The sequence below is a fragment of the Hyla sarda genome, chromosome 12, assembly GCF_029499605.1.
Source record: "Hyla sarda isolate aHylSar1 chromosome 12, aHylSar1.hap1, whole genome shotgun sequence".
Taxonomy (NCBI): Eukaryota; Metazoa; Chordata; class Amphibia; order Anura; family Hylidae; genus Hyla; species Hyla sarda.
The window spans coordinates 23,336,472-23,362,090 of NC_079200.1; the positions used below are offsets into that span (position 1 = coordinate 23,336,472).

A 25,619-nucleotide genomic window follows, 5' to 3' on the forward strand; every position below is an offset into this window, starting at 1 on the left:
GTTAAGATGTCTAGGGGCAGAGTACCCCTTTAAATGAATGGGAGGAAAAGAAGATGTTAGCAAGATATGGGACTCCTGGAGCGCTGGTTCACATCCATCATCCGTGTCTTCATGTCAGTCTGCCATACTTTACTTGTAATGCAACAAGGGGTAATTTGTGTAGAACATTGTCTATTGCTCACCCCAAGGAAATATTGTGTCAGTCAATAACAGGCCATAAATTCACTTAGGAAATTGGTCGACATCACCTTTCACATTCTCAAATTTATTGCCAAGTATGCAGACGGTGCCCGGCCCAGCTCAGTGTATAACACACAAAGGAATCTCGAGAATTTCTATAGAAAAAAACAATGATAGCGTGCCTCAATCTTATATTATCCATTATGACAAGTTCAGCCTCCTTCATAGGACTAAAGCGCCAGTAAATATAGGGGGCGAGTTATCAAAACCTGTGCAAAGGAAAAGGTGCTGAGTTGCCCATAGCAACCAATCAGATCGCTTTCACTTTCATTTTTCAGAGGCCTTATCAAAAAGGAAAGAAGCGATCTGATTGGTTGCTATGGGCAACTAGGCACCTTTTCCTCTGCACAGGTTTTGATAAATCTCCCCCATAGAGTCCAAAGGTATTGGATTGATCCTGACAATTGACACGTATGTATGCTCAGATTACAATAGGTGAAGCCATATTTTGAAGGTGTGAAAGAGAGAGACACAGTGCCGCACCTTGCCATAATGTTCCTAGACATAACAATGGTTGTCACACACATAACAATGGTTGACATAACACTTAAAGGGGTGCTCCGCTGCTCAGCGTTTGGAACAAACTGTGCTGGGAGCTTGTGACATCATAGCACCGCCCCGTCATGATGTCACGCCCCGCCCCCTCAATGCAAGTCTATGGGAGGGGGCGTGACAGCTGTCACGCCCCCTCCCATAGACTTGCATTGAGGGGGCGGGGCGTGATGTCATGAGGGGCAGTGCTACAATGTCACAAGCTCCCGGCGCCGGCGGGGGTCCGACCGCTGGGGACATCCAGTGCATGGAGCAAACTTCGCTCCGTGCCGGATGACCGGCCATGCGAGGCGGAAGCTCATGATGTCACGGTCACGCCCCGCTCATGAGGTCACAGACATGCCTCCTCAATGCAAGTCTTTGGGAGGGGGTGTGACGGCCATCACATCCCCTCCCATAGACTTGCATTGAGGAGGGCACAGCTGTGACGTCACGAACCTCCGGCGCTGAACCCAACGCTCTAAACGAACGCCGGCTGCAGCACAAAGATTGCGGGGGTCTCCAGCAGTGGGACCCCCACATTCAAACATCTTTGGAAAGGGGATAAGATGCCTAGGGGTGGGGTGCCCCTTTAAGGTAGTTGTTATGAAAAGTTTTAGGGCTTTCAATTTCAGTCGTTCAGTCAAAAGGCAGAATAACTAGATTCACCTTTGTCTCTTATTATGCCTGGGCCTCTATTACTATATCATATATGAGTTTATAATGGTAGAATTATGTTTTAGACGCATAAAGCACTTACAGGATTTAATTTTCTTCTATAAACCTTGAGACTTGCCCTTTATCACACTTAACCTCTTCAGGACATAGGGCGTATGGATACGCCCTGCATTCCGAGTCCTTAAGGACCGAGAGCGTATCCATACACCCGTGGGAATTCCGGTCCCCACCGCTAGCCGGTGAAATCGTTCAGCAGGCATCCCGGCATATCGCCCAGGGGGGTCATTATGCCCCCCCATGTCGGCAATGGCCGCAGATCGCTGGACAATTCAGTCCAGCGATCTGCGGCGATTCCGGGTCAATCGGGTCTCCAGTGACCCGATGACCCGGAATTACTGGCCACAGCCTGCAGGGGTGAGGTGGCACTGGTGCCACCTCACGATCGACCTGATTCGTCGGCCGGATTACCGGCCGACCAATCATTGCGGCTGCTGCGGGTGTCATTCCCACAACCCGCACCGCCCCTCTTCCGGAGGACGTGAGCGGGTGCGGGACGTGCACCCCGGGAGCTGGGGACCCCGATCCCCGGCTTCAATGTTGGGATTGGGGCCCCAGGAGTGGCGGCGAGGGACTGACCTGTGTGCCGGCAGCAGTAGGAAGTGAGTGACAGCCTCCTGCTGTTGCTTAGCAACAGCTCCCAGCATGCAAAAAGGGCATGCTGGGAGCTGTAGTTATGCAACAGCAGGAGGCAGACCACCAAAACTCCCAGCATTCCCTTATGGGCATGCTGGGACTTATGGTTTTGCAACAGCTGGAGGCACATTTTTTCTATGGAAAAGTGTACCTTCAGCTGTTGTATAACTACGACTCCCAGCTTGCACAAACAGCTAAAGTCCATGCTGGGAGTTGTAGTGGTGCATCTGCTGGTTGCACAACTACAACTCCCAGCATGCCCGTTGGCTGTCGGTGACTGCTGAGAGTTGTAGTTTTGCAACAGCTGAAGGCACACTGGTTGTGAAACTCAGAGTTTTTTTTTACCTAACTCAGTGTTTCACGACCGGTGTGCCTCCAGCTGTTGCAAACTACAACTCTCAGCAGTCAATGTACACCATGCACTGTACATGCTGGGAGTTGTAGTTTTGCAACAGCTGGAGGCACACTGGTTGTGAAACACTGAGTTAGGTCACAAACTCAGTGATACATAACCAGTGTATACACCTACACTTGCTATCCCTCACCAATAACCACAATCAAGTAGTATCAAAAGACATCTTTATTATTAACAAAATCAGATTACAAAAATACACAATAGTAGAAAAAGACGCAACCCCTAACCCCTAAAAAAACACACACCCCAAAATAGCATGGGAATCCCGGGCCGATCAATCGCACAATATGACAGTATGCAAAATATCCTTAATTATTATACCTCCATATATCTATATGGGAATGCTGGTATCACTATAATATATAATGTACAATCACCGGCATCATGACACATTAGATCGCATTACCTGTTCCTTGCATACTATCAGCGGCCATCTGGGGACTCCCGTGCACCCTCAACGGACGTCTGTTTCGTGGGCTAACCCACTTCGTCAGGAGGTAGTTTACCCTTTCTCACCGGGATATTTATACCTAAAGCCCGCTCAATGGCGCATGCCCGGATCTCCGGGCCGGAAGTCGGGACCTGCGGCGTCATCAGGCTTCCGCCGGCATGTAAACATGACGGTTTCCTCCCTTAACTGACACTCTAGGTCAGGACTTCCGCCCAGACGATCAGCGCATGCGCGCTGGGTTCAGATATTGGTAAGATCACCAATTTACATGATATCTCATATATTATGAATATAAATTGGTCCCCAAATAGCCGTGATATACATTATACTACACATTATCACTACATAAGGTTCTGAAAACATCTATATTGACATTGTATATTATATTACATTTTCTACTTCAATCCTTATACCTGGTACATTGTGCATCACACTCCTTTACATAACTTTATAAAAAATTGTCATGATTCAAATACCAAAATTACCTAAGCATAATTATAGCTATTATAGTGTTAATAGTGTTTTTAATCATATACATTATTATATATCACTATACCATTGTGTCCAATATTGTGCTATTATAACCCTACAATTATTTTCCTCTTTCATTACACAATCAGTGATTGGAAATTAATATTTAACCGTGTCTCTAATACTTTTTAAATTATAGGTGACATATACAGTGATATGGTTACCCATCCCACCTCCCCCCACCCCTCTGCCCTTTCCCCTATTACCCTACTACCAAACCCAGTCATACATAACCAGTGTGCCTACAGCTGTTGCAAAACTAAAACTCTCAGCATGCACAGTCTGTCAGCACATGCTGGGAGTTGTAGTTTTGCAACAGCTGGATGTCCCCCCCCCCCCAATGTGAACGTACAGGGTAAACTCATATGGGCGGAGGTTTACAGTAAGTATCTGGCTGCAAGTTTGTGCTGCGGCAAATTTTCTGCCGCAGCTCAAACTGCCAGCGAGAAACTACTGTGAACCCCCGCCCGAGTGACTGTACCCTAAAAACACTACATTACACTAAACTAACACAAAATAAAATAAAAAGTAAAAAACACTACATATACACATACCCCTACACAGCCCCCCTCCCCAATAAAAATGAAAAACGTCTGGTACGCCACTGTTTCCAAAATGGAGCCTCCAGCTGTTGCAAAACAACAACTCCCATTATTGTCGGATAGCGGTTGACTGTCCAGGCATGCTGGGAGTTTTACAACAGCTAGAGGCACCCTCTTTGGGAATCACTGGCTTAGAATACCCCTATGTCCACCCCTATGCAAGTCCCTAATTTAGGCCTCAAATGCGCATGGCACTCTCACTTTGGAGCCCTGTCGTATTTCAAGGCAACAGTTTAGGGTCACATATGGGGTATCGCCGTACTCGGGAGAAATTGTGTTACAAATTTTGTGGGGTATTTTCCGCTTTTACCCTTTTTAAAAATGTAAAATTTTGGGGAAAACAAGCATTTTAGGTAAAAAAAAATTTTTTTTTTTTACATATGCAAAAGTCGTGAAATACCTGTGGGGTATAAAGGTTCACTTAACCCCTTGTTACGTTCTCCGAGGGGTCTAGTTTCCAAAATGGTATGCCATGTGGATTTTTTTTTTGCTGTCCTGGCACCATAGGGGCTTCCTAAATGCGGCATGCCCCAGAGCAAAATTTGCTTTCAAAAAGCCAAATGTGAGTCCTTCTCTTCTGAGACCTGTAGTGCGCCAGCAGAGCACTTTTCACCCCCCATATGGCATGTTTTCTGAATCAGGAGAAATTGGGCTTCAATTTTTTAGGGGTATTTTCTGCTATTACCCTTTTTAAAAATGTAAAAAAAATTTTTTTTACATTTGCAAAAGTCGTGAAACACCTGTGGGGTATTAAGGCTCACTTTATCCCATGTTACATTCCCCGAGGGGTCTAGTTTCCAAAATGGTATGCCATGTGTTTTTTTTTTTTTTTTGCTGTTCTGGCACCATAAGGGCTTCCTAAATGCAACATGCCCTCCAAAAACCATTTCAGAAAAACGTACTCTCCAAAATCCCCTTGTCGCTCCTTCCCTTCTGAGCGCTCTACTGCGCCCGCCGAACAATTAACATAGACATATGAGGTATATACTTACCCGAGAGAAATTGGGCTACAAATCCAAGTAAAAATTTTCTCCTTTTACCCCTTGTAAAAATTCAAAAATTGGGTCAACAAGAACATGTGAGTGTAAAAAATGAAGATTTTGAATTTTCTCCTTCACTTTGCTGCTATTCCTGTGAAACACCTAAAGGGTTAAAACACTTACTGAATGTAATTTTGAATACTTTGGGGGGTGCAGTTTTTATAATGGGGTCATTTGTGGGGTATTTCTCATATGAAGACCCTTCAAATCCACTTCAAACCTGAACTGGTCCCTGAAAAATATTGAGTTTGAAAATTTTGTGAAAAATTAGAAAATTGTTGCTGAACTTTGAAGCCCTCTGGTGTCTTCCAAAAGTAAAAACTCGTCAATTTTATGATGCAAACATAAAGTAGACATATTATATATGTGAACCAAAAAAAAATGTATTCGTAATATCCATTTTCCTTACAAGCAGAAAGCTTCAAAGTTAGAAAAATGCAAAATTTTAAAATTTTTCATCAAATTTACGGATTTTTCACCAAGAAAAGATGCAAGTTAAAGTAGAATATTTCACGAAAAAACAATCTCGGAATCAGAATGATAACTAAAAGCATCCCAGAGTTATTAATGTTTAAAGTGTCAGTGGTCAGATGTGCAAAAAACGCTCCGGTCCTTAAGGCCAAAATTGGCTTGGTCCTGAAGGGGTTAAAAGATGCCTTATTATTGATGTACATGTGATACTTATACTTTTTCTACCTATTTGCATTGTTTTATAATGTTTCATGACATGGCCATGAGCATTTACACACATACACACACTGCTAGTAATCTTCTAGAGGGAAGAGTGGAGCTTAAAGGGGCACTCTAGAGGGGGGAAATTCTAATCAACTGGTGCCAGAAAGTTATACAGATTTGTAAATTACTTCTAATTAAAAATCTCAATCCTTCCAGTACTTATCAGCTGCTGTGTACAACAGAGGAAGTTGTATTTCTTCCTGGAGTTCTTTCCAGTCTGACCAACGTGCTCTCTGCTGACACTCTTTTTTATTATAAAAGTACAAAACACAAAACAAGTTCATTTCACTGTAACAAAATTAACAAAACTGAACATAAAAACAAACTATCCGTCTCAAAATAACAACTTAAACCTTCCTAACCGGCCAGCCCAGATAAACCAAAAATAAATGAATAAATAAATCATTACCTACTATAGTCCAACACACACACACACACACATACCTAATGAACATAAATAAAGTTTTCCTCGCTTGGATCAAAAACTAAAAATATCCAAACTAGGAAACATAACCACACTCCCCCCCCCCCCCCCTAAAAACAAAAATATGGCTAGCTGCCTTAACAAAAATAATATAATACTATAGTAACTGAAAACTGGTCCGACTGCCTTTCTCTCAAAATAATTATGACATTATATAAATAATAATAAAAATAAAATAAAAAAAATAAAAAATGTAAATAAAAATACAAAAAAATTCCCACTATACATAAAACCATACAGAATATACATACCAAAAAAAAAAAAAAAAAAAAAAAAAAAAAAAAAAAAAAATACATTTATAACACAGAAAAACAACCTATACTAAACTATCCCACCACCCCCTCTGGACATGGGTCAGAGTCCATAGGTCACAGTTTTTGTCCACAACTGACCCATACCAGACCCCCAAAATAGTACCCACTGCAACAGTCCAGTCCTGGGTACACACCACCACCACCCCCCCCCAAAAAAAGAAACCCCACCCAACCTAAAATACACCCCTACCCACCTAATGTAAACAGAACAATATATACAAAACAATATATACATAGTCTACAACAAAGCAATATTAACAGTACAATACACCAAAACCACAAGGCCCAAGTTTGGTTGCCTGCAAGCCCTTTACAATCCATCCATAGAAAACAAAACAAAAGGCTAAGGTGACATGCATAGCCCCCCACCAGGAAGAAGGATGGCAATCCTGATAAAATTAAATTTAAATTCCTCTCCCTATCAACCTCTAACCCTATCACTATCCCTTCATGAAACTGACCCTATACTCACCCTAAGATATATACACTATCCCTGGCCAAAATAAGGTACTTCACCTTAAGGGCCTAGTACCTAGGGCACATCAAAAGAAAAACCTCTCCATAGGAGAGAAGCCCTACTGGTACCAAGACTGCCATACTCCAAAGACCTGATCTTCCCGAGGTCACCAGTGATGTTCCTACAGACCTCCACCTCGGAGAGGACTTTCTGTTGGGTCGATACTAAGCACCGTGCATTCCATGTGTAGTACCTAACCACTAAACTAACTAAGAATAAAGTGCCCCGGTCTCGGCCACCCAGGGACCTGAATGCCCCATAAGCCCACTCCGGATAGGTAAGGCCGGCAAGTTGACTCCAGTTGATGGAAGCGCCCACCCGGTTGTAAACCCCTATATTAAAGGGACAATGAAGCAGGAAGTGGTCCATGCTTTCCAGCGTGTCCCCGCACTCTTCTCGGGGACATCCCCGGTCATCAGAGTTCCTACACTTCAGGTTGTCCCTTACATATAGCTTCCCCTGAAAGCAGCGCCAGGCCAAGTCCCAAAACTTCTGGGGGATCCTTTTCATGTTCAAAAGATACAACCCCACCCTCAGATCCCGACCTGGGCAGTCCCTGAGCGCCAGAGGCTTCTGGAAGTGGGTCAACAGAACCCGTTTGTCAAGGAACTGCCTTGACTGGGTCCTGATCTCCCACACTCCCAGACCCCACCGGCGTATCGCCTTCAGAGTCGGGGTAGCGTAAGCCGGAAGATATCCATGGGGTGTACGGAGGTCCTTCACTCGCCCTCCTCTCTCCCATTCCTGGAAGAAAGGCCGAAACCATTCCCTGCAGGAGAGTACCCACGGAGAAGCCCTCTCTGACCAGAGGTTTGCGATGTTAGCTTTCAAGAAGGTGTTCGTAAAGAACACCACAGGGTTTACCATAGATAAACCCCCTAGTCTCCTCGTGCGGTACGTAACCTCCCTCTTGACTAGGTTCATCCTGTTCCCCCATAACAGTTGGAAAAACAGGCTGTAGATCCTAGTGTAGTAAGCCTCTGGCAAGATACATACACTGCCCAGATAGATAAACAAGGGGAGCAGGTATGATTTCATCAGGTGTACCCTTTCCCTGAGGGTCATAGACCAACCCTTCCACTGGTCCACCTTCTGAGCGGCATCCTGGAGCTTACCATCCCAGTTTTTGGTGGGATAATCATCTTGGCCGAATGTGATGCCTAAGACTTTTGCTGACTCTTGGGGCCCTGGAAGGGTGTCCGGGAGATCAAACGTGGGGTCTCCCCCTCCCAGCCAGAGACTCTCACACTTATCCCGGTTGATCTTAGACCCGGATGCCTCCGAGTAGCGGTCCACCTCCGACATCACCACATCGACCTCCTCTCTTGAGGAGACGAAAATAGTGACATCGTCAGCGTACGCCACCACTCTCTGGGCGACATCCAGCTCCGCCAGACTCATCCCGACTCCCGCCAACGGCCCACAATCTACCCTCCGGACGAAGGGATCGATTGCGAACACGTATAAAAGCGGGCTAAGAGGACAACCCTGACGGACTCCGGAACCCACCACAAAAGAGCGGCCAGACCACCCGTTCACCAGCGGGAAACTCTCTGCCCCTGCATACAAGATCTTAAGCCAATTAACAAAAGTAGTTGGTAAGCCATATCTCAGGAGGACGGACCATAGGTACTCGTGGTTCACCCGATCAAATGCTTTGGCCTGATCCAAGGACAGCAAGTACCCCTTCCAGAGACCTGCACTACTCCGCTCCACTGCCTCCCTGACACTAAGGACAGCACTTAAGGTGCTTCGGCCTGGAAAAGAGCAGTGCTGAGCCCCCGAAAGGAGCCGGGGTGCAAACTTCACCAGCCGATTAAACAATATCTTAGCCAGAAGCTTCCTGTCCGTATTGAGAAGAGCTATGGGTCTCCAATTCTCAATCCGGCTAGGATCTTTACCCTTTGACAGAAGAATCAGGGCTGACCTCCTCATTGACTTTGGCAGAGTGCCCGAGGAGAGACACTCATTGAATACCTCAGTCAAGAGGGGAGCTAAAGACTCCTTAAAGGTCCTGTACCACTCGGATGTTAAGCCATCCGGACCTGGCGACTTCCTAGGGGCAAGCCCCTCGATCGCCATTCTCACTTCCTCTTCCCTGATTTCTTCTGCCAAAACATCAAGAGAGGGGTCTACCCCTGGCTCAGGAATGGTTTCAGTCAGGAAAACCGACATCCTGTCTCGATCTAGATCCTTCCTTCCCAAGAGGTGCGAGTAGAAGGATCTGACAACCTCCAAGATCCCTGATCTGGACCGATTCAGAGATCCTGTACTATCAATCAGTCCTGAAATGACTTTACTACTCACTGACATCTTACAGTTTCTGTAAGGGTCGGGCGAGCGGTACTTCCCGAAATCCCTCTCAAAAACCAAAGATGTGTGCCTATCGTACTGACACCTCATCAGCAAGGACTTCACTCTGGAGATATCCTCTCGGCTACCTCCAGTCGAGACGAGAAGCTCGAGTTTCCTCCTCAGACCCTGATACAGGCGGTACCTGTTCAGGGACCTGAGGCTCGAGAGCTGGCGGAAGAACCCCGCAACCCGCTTCTTGAATATCTCCCACCACTCTGACTTACTACTACATAGGCCCAGTAAAGGTACCTGGCTCTGAAGAAAATCCTCAAAGGACTGTCTTACTTCCGCTTCCTCCAGGAGGGACGAATTCAGCTTCCAATAACCTTTTCCCATCCGGGGGGTCTCTGAAACATTCAGGGAAAACAAAATCATACAGTGATCGGAGAACTCCACCTCAACCACGGACACTACGGAAGAGACAGCTTCCTCCTTTAAATAAAACCTATCTATCCTAGACCTGCGACTACCTTGATGATAGGTAAAACCCGTGTGGCCTGAGGGGCTCCGGATGTGGGCGTCCTCTAGGCGAGCTTCTCTAGCTATGCTAATCAGTGCCACACTATCGCAAGTCAGCGGACCATTGGAGCCTCTCCTATCTTGGGACCTCGTGACATTATTGAAGTCCCCTCCAAAGATCACTTGCCGACTCGTAAAAAGAAAGGGCTTAATCCTCATAAAGAGATCTTTACGGCCCCGCTTAGTTTGCGGGGCGTAGATGTTAATGAGCCGGAGCTCTTGTCCCTTCATGAAGACATCTAAGATCAGGCACCTCCCCATTTCTAATTCAATAACCCGTCGGCATTCAACAGGAGCGGTAAAAAGGACCGCCACCCCACTATACGGCTCAGCCGCAAGAGACCAGTGGGAGGGACCGCGCCTCCACTCTCTTCTGGCTTTTACCAAAGAGGCTAGATCTGACAACCTGGTCTCCTGTAAAAGGAAAATGTCGGCTTCAACACGGCCGAGAAAATCAAAGGCTGCGAATCTAGCCGTATCTGACTTTATACTGGCACAGTTAATAGATGCCAGCGTCAATGGGGTGAGTGCCGCCATACAGGGTGATTAAATTAGACGGCCACACCCTTTACTTTCTCTTTCCCTTCTTTTTTGCCCCCTCATCCCCCGAAGAAGACGAGAGGGCAGGACCACTCTTGGATCTTTTTTTACACTCCGATTGATCCATATGGTCCCCGTCTCTGTCCGGCTCCGGTCTAGCCCTGCCCTCTGAGGAAGGTGCCTCAACAGGACAGGGCCCAGTTCCCCCCAGAGGCTCCTTCTCCCTAGGCACCCCGTCCTCACCTTCCCCCTCCAAGGAGGGGGAGGAGATGGTATCGAGGACGAGGTATCGGTTTGACAGGTCAATCAGAGGGGGGGCAGTCAGGCTTCCGTTTTGGACCTGGCCCGTAGTACAAGGAACTTCAGAGGGCTCTGACCTCTTCTTTCTCCCTTTCCTTTTGCCCTTATCTTTCGTTTTGGGCCTCACCCCACTTTCCTCATCCACACTTTCATAGTGGGAGGAATCGGAAGGGTCGGCCATATTGCCTTTCTCTCTGTGAAGTCTCCTGATCTCCTCATCCAGCACGTTCTCTTCTAGGGCTTCAGCGGTTACAGGGCCAGCTTCAGGAGCAGGGGCTAAAGCTGCCCCCGTCACCTGGGCACTCTCCAGCTCCCTACTCCTTCTACGATTTTCCTCCCGCCTTAGTTTGGCGGGGCCCTTTTTCCTCCTCACTAGCCCTGTTGCGCCCCCATCCCTGCCCGTACCCTCCCCAGCCGAGGCAACTTCGCAGCTCTCCTCAGCCGGAGCGGCTGCCGCACGGGCGAAGGCGCTAGGACAACGGCTAAAAGGGTGCCCGAGGACACCACACAGGTGGCACCGGATCTGCCTACAGGATGCGGCCAGATGACCCACCCCACCACACAAAGCGCAGACCTGCACAGTACAGGCTGCGCTAAAGTGGGTGGGGCTGCCACACCTGTGACAGACCTTGGGTTGCCCCTGGTAGAAGACCTGGATCCTATCGCGTCCAAGGAAGGCGGCTGACGGAATGTGGGCAACTGTACTCCCTGAACGCTTGAGTTTGACGGAAAACGTCCAGGCCCCGGACCAGATCCCGTGCTCATCCAAGTTTTTCTTGGGCATATCCGTCACATCCCCATACCGACCAAGCCAGGTCATAATGTCATAACAAGAAAGTGACTCGTTACGGGTCAAAACGGTAACTTTCTTGACAGAGTTCTGACGGGAAATCGCCTTGACGGCAAAATCCCGCCAGCCGGGCTCGTTCTTTGCCACTTCGTAGTTTGACCAGAAGAGTTCGAGACCCTCTGGCCGTACGAAACTGACATCAAACTCGGATGAACCGTAGGGGTGAATGAGGGCAAAGATGTCACTTGCCCTGAATTCCATCTGAAGGAGGAGCTCAACCACTTTAGAGCGAGGTGGGCACGCATCCTCGCCCCTCCAAATCAGACGGACCACATTCCTACGGTTACTGTCCTGCCCGGTTGTCGGGAGGGACCAGACCACCTCCCCATTCCGCTCTCGGAAAGCCCCCAAACCGTGCCTCTCTATCCAGAAAGACAGGTCGACCTCACCCCTTCCCTCTACCTGGATCGACCTGTCGCCCCTGCGTAAAGCCTCCAGGAGGCGCTGTTGCAAGTGGCCTCCAGAGCCGGACAGAGATGGGGACCCCCCTGAACCCCCGGCAGTGACATTGGCATAGCTCCTAGAAGCAGCCACTACCGGGGGGGCAGCCAGACCAGACCCAGACCCAGAACCGTCAGTACAGCCACTCACACCACTACTCCCATCTTTATTCCCATTCATACCCGACTTTCCACTCTTACCACTACTAGTCCCACCATCATTCACTCCACTTACACTCCCACATGCACTCCTCTCATCCACAACACTACTACACTCAGCATTCTCACATCCTCCACTCATTACCTGCCTAACAGATTCTGGGCTGGCTGGGACTTGTAGTATAGCTGGTTTAATAATGTTCTTTGCTTTCTTAGCTGTTGCTGGGGTTGACGCCAAGGGCTCCTCCTCCATGGGCGATGTCCCTTCTGGAGTCTGGAGCTGCCCCCCCGGGCGCACCCCAGCTCCGCCCACACTCTCTGACACGCAGGGAATCCCCACCGTGCCAGCTGTGCCCGTCCGCACGGGCTCTGCAGCAGACTCTGACGCCCGGACACTCCCCTCCCTCACAGAGGAGTGCCCCGCAGCGCCCACAGAACATATAGTACTCGGAGGACCGCCCCCTGAGCACCTGGACCCACCATTCTCTGCCAACGGCGCCTGGACACTCCCCCCCCTCACAGGGGAGTGCCCCGCAGCGCCGGTAATGCCCACAGCACTCGGGGAACCGCCCCCCGAGCACGCGGCGGCATAGCTTGCCTCGCCACTTCCCACCATGAGCCCATCCTGCCCCTCCCTACCGGCAGGATGGGTGGGCTTCACATCTATTGCGCCTACAGCCTTTTCAGACGCCATGCTGTACCCCCCTTGCTGGCCCCGGTCCATGACAGGAACGGGGTCTGGCAGTTTGGGGGGCCCAGCAGCCTGAACCAACTTCACAGCTGGCCCAGACTGCTTGAATGAATGAAAAACAAAAGATACCGTTTCCTGAACTTTCTGCTTCTTCCTTTTTTTCACTACATCATTCTTGCCAAGATCTTCACCAAAGGCAAAATCCTCAAAGCGGGTAGGTGACTCCTGCTGCACAATAGCTCTCAGCAAACCCCCACTAGCTGCGTCCTCTTCACAGCTATCCTCCATCTCCCCATCACTGGAAGGTAACGCCACCTGATAGGGGTCAGGGTAGCTATCTTGGGGGGGCTGGGGGTCACATGCACCAGGGGCAGCATCCCCCTCACTCTCCACAGCTTCACCTGACTCTCCATCACCTTCCTCCTCTCCATCTTCCTCCTCACTGCTGTCCTCATGGCTGTCTGCACATGCATGCGGGTTTTTAAATCTTTCATTGTTAGTAAGTTTTTCCTTAAAGAACCCTGCATCCTCAGCAATGTTCCTTCTGGCCTCCTCCACCTCAGCCACCTTTGCCTTAAGAGCCCGCACCTGAGCAGTAAACTTCTGCCTCTTACCTGCAGAGGCATTGTCAGCCTGGTAGCGTGAAAACTTCAGGTCTTCCCTCAGGCTCCTAAGTTTTCTTCCCAACTCTTCATACTCCGCCATCTTGGATTGGATCCGTGACCCATACATCTCCAGAGACTCCCTTGGACCCCGTACCCCCCATTGCTGAGGTTCAGGGGTAGCAGAAGGTCCGCTGTTCTTGGCTGTAGCCTTGCGTCCTTCGGGTTTGGACGGGGGAGCGGGCTCCGCATTTCTGCGGGCCCTGCTGGAACGCCTCACCCCGACCTTGGAACCGGCTGTAGATGCTATCTTCCCCCCTCTCGCCAGCCGGGAACGAGAGGTAGAAGCCCGAGACTCCCTTGGCTCCATGCAGGAAAGCTCTCCCCAGGGGCCTGCCACACCCCTGGGAAGGCAGGTGAAAAACGCTGCTTCTCTCTGTGTGGAAGTCTGGAGCTCAAAGGAGACACACCCGACAACTTCACACACTGAAACTGCTGTGTTCAGAGGATGTGCTCTCTGCTGACACCTCTGTCCATGTCAGGAACTGTCCAGAGCAAGAGAGGTTTGCTATGGGGATTTTCTCCTGCTCTGGACAGTTTCTGACATGGACAGAGGTGTCAGAAGAGAGCACTGTGGTCAGACAGAAAAGAACTACACAACTTCCTCTGAAGCATACAGCAGCTGATAAGTACTGGAAGGGCAAAGATTTTGTAAATTAAAGTCATTCACAAATCTGTTTAACTTTCTGGCACCAGTGGAAAAAATATGTTTTCCCCTGGAGTACCCCTTAAAAGGGTTATCCACTATAAGGTGATTTTAGCACTCGTGCCGCGCTTTAGCACACATCGTACTTCTTTTTTTTAAGTGACATGATGCGTTTTACCTATTTTTAATGTGATACATTAAAAGTTATATTTAAATTCACCTTTTTTTGGGAGCTGGATACACCTATTTTTGTTTGCCTACATACCACATGGGAAACGGCCCATAGACTTGCTTCACTCTACCATGTGCCACAGACGACTACAACCCTGTTCAGACTGGTGCTGAGCTGATCTGTGACTCCTTTCTTTTTTTGCTGATTTTAACACTTACCTGCCAGACAGTAATGGACATGCTTAGGAAGGATCCACGCTTGTCTTTGGGTTAAATGGCTGTGTTGTGAGATTACCATAAAGCTGTGGCTTTCTTTTTGTGAACGGGATATTTCCTGTTTGAGTTTTCTCTTTTACTACAAATCCCATAATTCCACTTTTCTCCCTCCCACACATCAGCCACCACACCCGTTGAACCACAAACCAGCTGAATTCCATGCAAAAGCCAAATGCTTTCTATTCAGAGTGCCTCCAGCTGTTGCAAATTCCCTGTGGTCGCTACCCCCATTGAAGCAGAACAGGCTCTCTGTCATCAACTGACTAGTAAAATAGGTATTCCCAGGATGCAGTGTGGCAAAGACATTGAGACATGAGTCATTTTGTAAAAAAAATATGTTATTTTGTTAAAAATGAACATCAAGAGCAAAGATCACATAAGAAGAACCATCAGAGACAGGTACAGACACTCTATTATGAACTACACTAACTTGGTACATCAGTGTAACAGCTAGAGAGGAAGATGAGTTTGGCTGCGGCATTTAGGGTGCGTTCCCACAGGGCGTATACGCAGCGTATTTGACGCTGCGCAAAATTTACTGCAGCAGCGGGAAATACGCTGCGTATTCCTTGCTCACTATACACACAGGGCTTTCCGGCGGCAGCCCTATGTGTGTAGTGAGTTTTGGAGGCGGGGCCGTGTGCTGGCGCGTCTGTACCGGCGCGTCTGTGACGCGCGGCTCCGCCTCCAAGACTCACTGCACACACAGGGCTGCCGCCGGAAAGCCCTGTGTGTATAGCGAGCAAGGAATACGCAGCGTATTTCCCGCTGCTGCAGTAAATTTTGCGCAGCGTCAAATACGCTGCGTATACGCCCTGTGGGAACGCACCCTTAGGATGAATTGAAGAGGAATGAATCCGAGGAACATAAGGCTATGTTCACACACCAGAATTTCTGTGCGGAATTCCACATTAGAATTCCACATGGAGGCTCTGTAGCAGCATTTCAATGGGGTTCTGCTGCGCACACGGCAGAATTTCCGCACCGGAAACATCTGGTGCAGGATTTTAACCGCCTGTGTCCGCAGAAAGAATGGACATGTCCTTTCTTGAGACGTCGCATTCCCGTGCGGTCCTAGAACGCCCGCACAGAGATTTTCCGTACGGACATTCCGACATGTGAACAATGTGAACATAGACTAAGAGGAAGATTTATCAAAACCTGTGCAGAGAAAAAGCTGACCAGTTGCCCATAGCAACCAATCAGATTTCTTCTTTCATTTTTGAAAAGGCCTCTGCAAAATGAAAGAAGCGATCTGATTGGTTGCTATGGGCAACTCAGCAACTTTTACTCTATGCAGGTTTTGATAAATCTCCCCCCAATGAGTTTAAACTTTTTCAACAGTAAGGACAAATTCTGGAGATGTTTTTGAGGTGCAGGTAATAAGAATTTAAAGCGGATTGAATCCAGGTCTTTACTGTTGTAAACTATATGTAGGTATTACAACTTTATTAGGATGATGGATGAACACTCTCATACTTGACATACCGTATATACTCGAGTATAAGCTGACCCGAAAATAAGCCGAGGCCCCTAATTTCACCCCAAAAACCCAGGAAAAGTTATTGACTCGACTATAAGCCTAGGGTGGGAAATACATCATCCCCCCATGTCATCATCCAGACCCCCGTCATCATCCAGACCCCCGTCATTAACACCCCCTTCATCATCACCGCCTGTCAATCCCTTCTCAGTGGTCTTCAACCTGCGGACCTCCAGATGTTTCAAAGCTACAACTCCCAGCATGCCCGGACAGCCGATGGCTGTCCGGGCATGCTGGGAGTTGTAGTTTTGCAACATCTGGAGGTCCGCAGGTTGAAGACCACTGATGAGGGATTGACAGGTGGACAGGCCGGGACCATCCCCTCACAGCTAAAGCCAAAAACGTTTTTTTTTTGTTCACTCGAGTATAAGCCGAGGGGGGCGTTTTCAGCACGAAAAATCGTGCTGAAAAACTAGGCTTATACTCGAGTATATATGGTAATTATTACAACAATTGCAGATAATCTTCCTCTGAAAACTCTTCATGTCTTATTTTCATGTTGTGTAACCGTTCCTTTGTTTTTCAAAAATGTAATAAAATGATTGTAAAACTGAATACAGGGAGTGAAGCCTAGGCGTTATCGTAGTACCACACACTGAGATGGAAATGTCAGGTTTGAGCCAATGGAAAAAATTACTCTGGATTACTGTCTCTTAAAGGGGTACTCCACCCCTAGACATCTTATCCCCTATCCAAAGGATAGGGGATAAGATGTCTGATCACGGGGGTCCCGCCGCTGGGGACCCCCCGCAATATAACATGCAGCACCCACCTGTACAGTGATCCCTCAACTTACAATGGCCTCAACATACAATAGTTTCAACATACAATGGTCTTTTCTGGACCATCGTAAGTTGAAACCAGACTCAACATACAATGCTACAGACAGTCCAGATCTGTGAAACGTGTCAATGGCTGGAAGAACCGACCAACCAGAATGGGCATTCACTGGTAAAACACCTGTATTACTGAAGTGTATGCACTGACTGGTGTCTGGTAGCGCCCTCTACAGTACAGGGAGGTATTACATGTTCTGTACTCTTTACCTGTACCAGAATTACCTGCTCCTTTGGACACCAGGTAAGGGCGGCTCCATGTTACTTTTTTAGGACTGTTACGCCGAGCGCTCCGGGTCCCCGCTCCTCCCCGGAGCGCTCACAACATCCTCGCATTTGCAGCGCCCCGGTCAGACCTGCTGACCGGGTGCGCTGCAATATCTCTCTCAGCCGGGATGCGATTCGCGATGCGGGAGGCGCCCGCTCGCGATGCGCATCCCGGCTCCCGTACCTGACCGGTTCCCCGTCGGTCTTGTCCCGGCGCGCGCGGCCCCGCTCCTTAGGGCGCGCGCGCGCGCCGGGTCTCTGCAATTTAAAGGGCCACTGCGCCACTGATTGGCGCAGCAGGCTTAATTATTGTGTTCACCTGTGCACTCCCTACTTATACCTCACTTCCCCTGCACTCCCTCGCCGGATCTTGTTGCCATTGTGCCAGTGAAAGCGTTTCCTTGTGTGTTCCTAGCCTGTGTTCCAGACCTCCTGCCGTTGCCCCTGACTACGATCCTTGCTGCCTGCCCTGACCTTCTGCTACGTCCGACCTTGCTCTTGTCTACTCCCTTGTACCGCGCCTATCTTCAGCAGTCAGAGAGGTTGAGCCGTTGCTGGTGGATACGACCTGGTTGCTACCGCCGCTGCAAGACCATCCCGCTTTGCGGCGGGCTCTGGTGAATACCAGTAGCAACTTAGAACCGGTCCACCAACACGGTCCACGCCAATCCCTCTCTGGCACAGAGGATCCACCTCCAGCCAGCCGAATCGTGACAGTAGATCCGGCCATGGATCCCGCTGAAGTCCCACTGCCAGTTGTCGCCGACCTCACCACGGTGGTCGCCCAGCAGTCGCAACAAATAGCGCAACAAGGCCACCAGCTGTCTCAACTGACCGTGATGCTACAGCAGCTATTACCACAACTCCAGCAACAATCTCCTCCGCCAGCTCCTGCACCTCCTCCGCAGCGAGTGGCCGCTTCCGGCCTACGATTATCCTTGCCGGATAAATTTGATGGGGACTCTAAGTTTTGCCGTGGCTTTCTTTCGCAATGTTCCCTGCACTTGGAGATGATGTCGGACCAGTTTCCTACTGAAAGGTCTAAGGTGGCTTTCGTAGTCAGCCTTCTGTCTGGGAAAGCTCTGTCATGGGCCACACCGCTCTGGGACCGCAATGACCCTGTCACTGCCTCTGTACACTCCTTCTTCACGGAGATTCGAAGTGTCTTTGAGGAACCTGCCCGAGCCTCTTCTGCCGAGATTGCCCTGCTGAACCTGGTCCAGGGTAATTCTTCTGTTGGCGAGTACGCCATCCAATTCCGTACTCTTGCCTCCGAATTATCCTGGAATAATGAGGCCCTCTGCGCGACCTTTAAAAAAGGCCTATCCAGCAACATTAAAGATGTGCTGGCCGCACGAGAAATTCCTGCTAACCTGCATGAACTTATTCATCTGGCCACCCGTATTGACATGCGTTTTTCCGAAAGGCGTCAGGAGCTCCGCCAGGATATGGACTTTGTTCGCACGAGGCGTTTTCTCTCCCCGGCTCCTCTCTCCTCTGGTCTTCTGCAATCCGTTCCTGTGCCTCCCGCCGTGGAGGCTATGCAAGTTGACCGGTCTCGCTTGACACCTCAAGAGAGGACACGACGCCGCATGGTGAATCTGTGCCTGTACTGTGCCGGTACCGAACACTTCTTGAAGGATTGTCCTATCCGTCCTCCCCGTCTGGAAAGACGTACGCTGACTCCGCACAAAGGTGAGACAGTTCTTGATGTCAACTCTGCTTCTCCACGCCTTACTGTGCCTGTGCGGATATCTTCCTCTACCTTCTCCTTCTCTGCTATGGCCTTCTTGGATTCCGGATCAGCAGGAAATTTTATTTTGGCCTCTCTCATCAAAAGGTTCAACATCCCGGTGACCAGTCTCGCCAGACCCCTCTACATCAATTCTGTTAACAATGAAAGATTGGACTGTACCGTGCGTTACCGCACGGAACCTCTCCTAATGTGCATCGGACCTCATCACGAAAAAATAGAATTTTTGGTCCTCTCCAACTGCACTTCTGAAATTCTTCTTGGATTACCGTGGCTTCAACGCCATTCCCCAACCCTTGATTGGTCCACAGGAGAAATCAAGAACTGGGGTACTTCTTGTCTCAAGGACTGTCTTAAACCGGTTCCCAGTACTCCCTGCCGTGACCCTGTGGTTCCCCCTGTATCCGGTCTTCCTAAGGCTTATATGGACTATGCTGACGTTTTTTGCAAAAAGCAAGCTGAGACTTTACCTCCTCACAGGCTTTATGACTGTCCTATTGACCTCCTCCCGGGTACTACTCCACCCCGGGGCAGAATCTATCCTCTGTCTGCTCCAGAGACTCTTGCCATGTCAGAGTACATCCAGGAAAATTTTAAAAAGGGGTTTATCCGCAAATCCTCCTCTTCTGCCGGAGCTGGATTTTTTTTTGTGTCCAAAAAAGATGGCTCCCTACGTCCTTGCATTGATTAGCGCGGACTTAATAAAATCACGGTAAAAAACCGCTACCCCTTACCTCTAATCTCGGAACTCTTTGATCGCCTACAAGGTGCCCACATCTTTACCAAACTGGACTTAAAAGGTGCTTATAATCTCATCCGCATCAGGGAGGGGGACGAATGGAAGACTGCATTTAACACCAGAGATGGACACTTTGAGTATCTGGTCATGCCCTTTGGCCTGTGCAACGCCCCTGCCGTCTTCCAAGACTTTGTTAATGAAATTTTTCGTGATCTCTTATATTCCTGTGTTGTGGTTTATCTGGACGATATTCAGATTTTTTCTGCCAACTTAGAAGAACACCGCCAGCATGTCCGCATGGTTCTTCAGAGACTTCGAGACAATCAACTTTATGCCAAAATGGAGAAATGTCTCTTTGAATGTCAATCTCTTCCTTTCCTAGGATACTTGGTCTCTGGTCAGGGACTACAAATGGACCCAGATAAACTATCTGCTGTATTAGATTGGCCACGCCCCTCCGGACTCCGTGCTATCAAACATTTTTTGGGGTTCGCCAATTATTACAGACAATTTATTCCACACTTTTCCACTATTGTGGCTCCTATCGTGGCTTTAACCAAGAAAAATGCCAATCCCAAGTCCTGGTCCCCCCAAGCGGAAGACGCATTTAAACATCTCAAGTCTGCCTTTTCTTCTGCTCCCGTGCTCTCCAGACCTGACCCATCTTAACCCTTCCTATTGGAGGTAGATGCCTCCTCAGTGGGAGCTGGAGCTGTCCTTCTACAAAAAAATTCTTCCGGGCATGCTGTTACTTGTGTTTTTTTTTCTAGGACCTTCTCTCCGGCGGAGAGAAACTACTCCATCGGGGATCGAGAACTACTGGCCATTAAATTGGCGCTTGAGGAATGGAGGCATCTGCTGGAGGGATCAAAATTTCCAGTTATCATATACACTGATCACAAGAATCTCTCCTATCTCCAGTCTGCCCAACGACTGAACCCTCGCCAGGCCAGGTGGTCGTTGTTCTTTGCCCGTTTTAACTTTGAAATTCATTTTCGCCCTGCCGACAAGAACATTAGGGCCGATGCCCTCTCTCGTTCTTCGGATGCCTCTGAAGTAGAGCTCTCTCCGCAACACATCATTCCTCCGGACTGTCTGATCTCCACTTCTCCAGCCTCCATCAGGCAAACTCCTCCAGGGAAGACCTTCGTTTCTCCACGCCAGCGTCTCGGGATTCTCAAATGGGGACACTCCTCCCACCTCGCAGGCCATGCGGGCATCAAAAAATCCTTGCAACTCATCTCTTGTTTTTATTGGTGGCCGACTCTGGAGACGGATGTTGTTGATTTTGTGCGGGCCTGTACTGTCTGTGCCCGGGATAAGACTCCTCGCCAGAAGCCTGCTGGCCTCCTTCATCCTCTGCCTGTCCCCGAACAGCCTTGGTCACAGATTGGTATGGACTTTATTACAGACTTGCCCTCATCCCGTGGCAACACAGTTGTTTGGGTGGTCGTTGATCGATTTTCCAAGATGGCACATTTTATTCCTCTTCCTGGTCTTCCTTCAGCGCCTCAGTTGGCAAAGCAATTTTTTGTACACATTTTTCGCCTTCACGGTTTGCCCACGCATATCATCTCGGATAGAGGCGTCCAATTCGTGTCTAAATTCTGGAGGGCCCTCTGTAAACAGCTCAAGATTAAATTAAACTTCTCTTCTTCTTATCATCCCCAATCCAATGGGCAAGTAGAAAGAATTAATCAGGTCCTGGGTGACTATTTACGGCATTTTGTTTCCTCCCGCCAGGATGACTGGGCAGATCTTCTACCATGGGCCGAATTCTCATACAACTTCAGAATCTCCGAATCTTCTGCTAAGTCCCCATTTTTCGTGGTGTACGGCCGTCACCCTCTTCCCCCCCTCCCTACTCCCTTGCCCTCTGGTTTGCCCGCTGTGGATGAAGTGACTCGTGATCTTTCCACCATATGGAAAGAGACCCAAAATTCTCTTTTACAGGCTTCATCCCGGATGAAAAGATTTGCCGATATGAAAAGAAGAACTCCCCCCATTTTTGCTCCCGGAGACAAGGTATGGCTCTCCGCTAAATATGTCCGCTTTCGTGTCCCCAGTTACAAACTGGGACCACGCTATCTTGGTCCTTTCAAAGTCTTGTGCCAGATTAACCCTGTCTCTTACAAACTCCTTCTTCCTCCTTCTCTTCGTATTCCCAATGCCTTCCATGTCTCTCTCCTTAAACCACTCATCATTAACCGCTTCTCTCCCAAACTTGTTTCTCCCACTCCTGTTTCCGGTTCTTCTGACGTCTTCTCCGTGAAGGAGATTCTAGCCTCCAAGACGGTCAGAGGAAAAAAAATTTTTGGGGTGGATTGGGAAGGCTGTGGCCCAGAAGAGAGATCCTGGGAACCTGAGGACAACATCTTAGACAAAAGTCTTATCCTCTGGTTCTCAGGCTCCAAGAAGAGGGGGAGACCCAAGGGGGGGATACTGTTACGCCGAGCGCTCCGGGTCCCCGCTCCTCCCCGGAGCGCTCGCAACATCCTCGCATTTGCAGCGCCCCGGTCAGACCTGCTGACCGGGTGCGCTGCAATATCTCTCTCAGCCGGGATGCGATTCGCGATGCGGGAGGCGCCCGCTCGCGATGCGCATCCCGGCTCCCGTACCTGACCCGTTCCCCGTCGGTCTTGTCCCGGCACGCGCGGCCCCGCTCCTTAGGGCGCGCGGGCGCGCCGGGTCTCTGCAATTTAAAGGGCCACTGCGCCACTGATTGGCACAGCAGGCTTAATTAGTGTGTTCACCTGTGCACTCCCTACTTATACCTCACTTCCCCTGCACTCCCTCGCCGGATCTTGTTGCCATTGTGCCAGTGAAAGTGTTTCCTTGTGTGTTCCTAGCCTGTGTTCCAGACCTCCTGCCGTTGCCCCTGACTACGATCCTTGCTGCCTGCCCTGACCTTCTGCTACGTCCGACCTTGCTCTTGTCTACTCCCTTGTACCGCGCCTATCTTCAGCAGTCAGAGAGGTTGAGCCGTTGCTGGTGGATACGACCTGGTTGCTACCGCCGCTGCAAGCCCATCCCGCTTTGCGGCGGGCTCTGGTGAATACCAGTAGCAACTTAGAACCGGTCCACCAACACGGTCCACGCCAATCCCTCTCTGGCACAGAGGATCCACCTCCAGCCAGCCGAATCGTGACAAGGACATTGCCTGTACTGTACAGGACCCCGAAGAAGCTCCTGTCCTCTACATAGACCAGTGTTTCCCAAGCAGGGTGCCCCCAGCTGTTGCAAAACTACAACTCCCAGCATGCCCGGACAGCCTTTGGCTGTCTGGGCATGCTGGGATTTGTAGTTTTGCAACAACTGGAGGCTCCTTGCTTGGGAAACACTGACAGACAGTGATTACAACTCCCAGCAGATCTTTCTTACTTTTATATGTAAGGATTTGCTTTATCTTTATTAGTTATCTACTTATTTATCTTTAATCCTCACTTTTTCCTATTTTTGGATGACATTTTGGTGCCTTTAGAACCAATTACCAGGTTTCCATAGAGTTCTGGTCTCTACATACAATGGTTTCAACATACAATGGTCGTCCTGGAACCAATTAATTTTGTAACTTGAGGGACCACTGTATTTGCTTCCGGCAGCGCTGGAGGTTCTGGCTCCCGACCACGGGAACGGAAGTGTGATGTCATGCCCCCCCTCAATACAGGTCTATAGGAGGGGGCGTGACATCACACGGGGGCGGAGTCGTGACGTCACGATCTTCCATTCCCGTGGTCAGGAGCCAGAACCTCCAGGGCTGCCGGAAGCAGATACAGGTGGGTGCTGCATGCTATATTGCGGGGGGTCACCAGCGGCGGGACTCCATGATCAGGCATCTTATCCCCTATCCTTTGGATAGGGGATAAGATGTCTAGGGGTGGAGTACCCCTTTAAGAGGAATTAAACATATATGACAGAGATCGGCCATATGGTTTAGAGGATTTTCAAACTGTCAAACAGCGGTCATTGCCCCTAGAGTTATCTCTTAGCTTTGAAGAGGCAATACCAAGCTGTCAGAGATCCAATTCTATTCAGATAAGACTTATTCACTCATATAGTACAATGACCATAAATTATAAACTACACCTTTATGAATTGCCATCATTCAAAGCAAATTATCATTAAGGTGAATCAGTGGTAAATACAAATAAAATGTTCTGATCTATGATCCAGTGATGGGAGTTCTGGCCTCTTTCAGGACAGGCAGTACTGAGGACAATGATAGGGGGACTTGCAGGAAGTCCCTGGGATGTCATTCATAAAATTAGCTTTTATGTCTATTTTTTAATCTTTTGATTGAATCGTATTTTTTATGAATAACTTTTAGAAGAAAACCATATAGTATTTAAAGGGGTACTCCGATGGAATTTTTTAAATTTTTTTTTTTTTTTTAAATCAACTGGTGCCAGAAAGTTAAACAGATTTGTAAATGACTTCTATTAAAAAAAAGTTTACTCTTCCAGTACTTTTTAGCAGCTGTATACTACAGAGGAAAATCTTTTCTTTTTTCATTTCTTTTTTGTCTTGTCCACAGTGCTCTCTGCTGACACCTGATGCCCGTATCAGGAACTGTCCAGAGCAGGAGAAAATCCCCATTGCAAACCTCTGCTGCTCTGGACAGTTCCTGACACGGACAGAGGTGTCAGCAGAGAGCACTGTGGACAAGACAAAAAAGAAATTAAAAAAGAAAAGAATTTCCTCTGTAGCTTACAGCTGCTAAAAAAGTACTGGAAGGGTAAAGATTTTTTAATAGAAGTAATTTACAAATCTGTTTAAATTTCTGGCACCAGTTGATTATTATTTTTTTTTCCCCACCGGAGTACCCCTTTAATTCATATGCAGTCTTTATTCCATATCAAGTGTCCAGAAGGTGGTGCTTACCTGTTAAAGTGCCACAATTTTGCACTCCTTCTCAATACCCCTCGCCTCTCTACTCTTCCTTGATTTGTCTGCAAATCCCTGCATGCACCATGAACACCAATAGCTGTGCATTAAGGAAGGTGGAGCAAGAAGGTGTGCCATGACACTTCAGCAACTCAGCACCACCTCCTGGACTCTTGAAACAGAACAAACATAGTGATTGTTTTAAATATTTTGGAACAAGCAACAGGTATGAAACCAGCATGGTTTGGTATTGATGCCCATTTATACAATGTCTAAACTTATGTAAAATATGTGTAGCTCACTTAGGATAAAAGAAATAATGTGCTTGAGGTTAAAGGTGTTGCCTTCACCCAAAAGGCCTAATGTAATATGTAGAAATTATAAATATAAAATATTTATGTGAACCAGTCCTCAAAAGCACAGGGGAGAGAAAAAGGAAAAGACTAGTGGAGATGGGATCCAAGAAATGGTCTTTATTATATAAAAAGGATATATATGACCAATCGCCTAGCAGGGCCCTTGCTAAAGGCGAATGGCATATACTGGGTAAAAAAAATAGATATAATAAAAAATACAGAATATAGTAGGATTAAAATGAAATAAATATGATGGGTAAGTAGCACCAAATAAAATTCATTAATTAAATATCTGCTGCATATATCAGGAGAAAACGTTCTCAGTCCATATAATTCATAGGGATATTTCAATGAAAAATCCACAAGAAATGTCCAGAATGAAAAGTCACAATTAGTTTGGG

The 25,619-nt window shown here is 48.3% G+C and overlaps 1 protein-coding gene across 5 annotated transcripts in view; it reads left to right on the plus strand.

The window, feature by feature from the left end:
• Positions 1 to 576: 576 nt before the first annotated feature.
• The window catches only part of LOC130296955 (keratin, type I cytoskeletal 19-like), a 64,493-nt gene continuing 39,450 nt past the window's right edge, over positions 577 to 25,619 (plus strand). For 2 of the 5 annotated variants that reach the window (XM_056549032.1, XM_056549036.1), the window contains exon 1: positions 577 to 651. The gene's annotated coding sequence lies outside the window, so the exon portion shown is untranslated. Of the gene's footprint in view, positions 652 to 16,154; positions 16,220 to 25,619 lie in introns of those variants that run through there. The other 3 variants (XM_056549029.1, XM_056549030.1, XM_056549034.1) reach the window with 3 other exon arrangements.